The sequence below is a fragment of the Amblyomma mixtum genome, chromosome 2, assembly GCF_055824585.1.
Source record: "Amblyomma mixtum isolate Tamu chromosome 2, ASM5582458v1, whole genome shotgun sequence".
NCBI lineage: Eukaryota > Metazoa > Arthropoda > Arachnida > Ixodida > Ixodidae > Amblyomma > Amblyomma mixtum.
This window is the reverse complement of record NC_143013.1, coordinates 250,244,291-250,246,415: the sequence shown is the minus strand read 5'-3', so window position 1 is coordinate 250,246,415 and position 2,125 is coordinate 250,244,291. Positions and strand designations below refer to the sequence as shown.

General features: G+C 51.2%; 1 pseudogene; it reads right to left on the bottom strand.

Moving 5' to 3' along the window:
• On the bottom strand, positions 1-855 carry LOC149363479 (protein D2 pseudogene; annotated as a pseudogene).
• Positions 856-2,125: the final 1,270 nt, after the last annotated feature.

The following is a 2,125-nucleotide window of genomic DNA, read 5'->3' as shown; positions in this document are numbered from 1 at the left end:
TGCATCTAATGCTATTTTATTCAGCCGGCATACATATTGGCGTGGGCTATTACTTAGCATGTCACCGCATCTCGTCAACTGCAGGACGCTTATCATAGGTCACTACAACTCTAACCACACTTTCCGAAGAAGTTGTTCGAAATTCAACATTTCAGGCGTTCTCGGCGTAAAAGAAGTTGCCTCCGAACGGATACCCTGCGTTCAATCTCTCGACGAAATCCGTAAGGTTGAAGTTGTTCCTTTGCTGCGGCGCAAATTCGCTGGTCAACACACGTTGGGCGCCTTGACAGTAGGCCAGAAACACGTACCGATGGGGTCCCGATCCCCTGGGTGGGTTGGGACCCTTGTACGGCACCGCTACTTCGCCTTCATGCAGCCTTGTCGTGCTGTGAGCGTTCAGCACCATCCAATGCAGCGTACTGCGCGCTGTGGGATTCTCACGGCTCGGTGCATCGGGGTCCAACATGACGAGTGCGAAGGGGGGAATGCAGTTGATGGCGCCCCTCAGTCTGACCATCGTCGGAGCCTCGGCAGTCTGCGCGGGCGTCAGAGTTTCGTTCTTGACCACAGATAGATCCCCGTACCTGACTTCGAGGTCCGCGCGCAGCGTGTCGGGAAGCGAGAGGTCGCTCACTATTCGTGCGGCTGTCCATACGTCCGGCTCAGTATGCGACGATGTCAAAGGCTCCTCCGCGTTGCAGCCGCTCCATAGGGCCAAGAGAAGCAGGGTAGAAGGCAAAACAAGCCTCATATTTGTGTCTTCGTGGGGCGGCGCACACTTGATCGACTGGGCAGAGTTGTCACTCTCACGGGTGCCACCAACAGACTGCAGCGCTGACTCGGCTTCCGCCGTCCTTGTATGTTTATCTCACTCGTCGATACGCCCCTCGCAGCAGCCTCGGCAATCGCTGTTAGCTAAGGCAGCGTTATCAGCGACACAAAAGTGGACGCTGGTTCGATTTTTTTTTCTGAGAATCCCCTCAAAACATAGGTCGCCACTCTTACTCATTATGGTGCTAATCTCGCCTACCTCCTGGTGAGTGTTAGTGGGCGTGAGCGCGATTGAAGGGGTGTGGCTGTACCTTTGACCGATTGGATGTGAATGTGAGCGGAAATGAGTGTGAGTGAGTGGATATCAGTGTAGGCGAGTGGGATTGACTAAATGTGAGTGTGAGTGAGCGTCATGGTGTCGAGGTCACCCAAAGTACACTGAAGAGATTCGGCTAATTTGATTTCTCTGAGCATAGACCATCGCTAATACTTTGACCGAGATTCAAACTAAAAGTACACTGTAGATAATTCTCAGACTCAGGACGTTCATTCAGATCGCAAGTACATGCAGCAAGATGCCGGAATGTCTAATCAGAATTTTTACAGAAGTCGTCATTTTCTCGTCATAGCGACCTAAAACTAGAAAGCACAACTCATGCTAGTTTTTCTCTTGACATCCTAATACGACATGCATGATAGGTTCTTCACGCTTCAAGTAACTTAACAAAATTGCTTCAACACAAAAGACGTGATACAGCCCTACCACAACGTGACTCTTCTTTGCTGGCATCACTCTCCTTTGGCCAGTACTCAGCAAAACTTTCAGGCACTGTGCCAGCAAAGAAAGGCGACGTCTCCTTAATGACGCTGCGAGGAAGCGTGGTGCAACACTAGTAACCACTGCTGGATGGGGACTAGTAAGCCACGGTGATACAACACATTGTTGCTGTTGGCTGTGTAAAGAGCCTAATCAGACAATTAATGTGGACAGCCGCAATCTTTGCTGCTCCGTAAACCAGCATTTCTGAGAGCGAGTCCTAGCTTCACCAGCTTTGTCTTCGTTCTGATGTTCCTTTCCCGTTGGCTCTGGACGCTGGTGCTTCAGGTACCAGTTGCCTTTCTTACAATAACCCCGGGTGAAAAGGCACCATGCTGGCGGCCTAGGGGCAATGCATGATATCAAGGTCGCAGTAGGGTTTCAGGTGCTCAGAGTGTACAATTTCACGGCCGCAGCGATGTTGGTCAGTTGAAGGCGTGAGGGGGCTCGATGAGATAATTGGCCGGAGGAGGTTTGCTGAAAAATGGGATAGGGCCCTTGATATTTGCTCAGAAGTGTGGTAGACTGGCCTGAGCT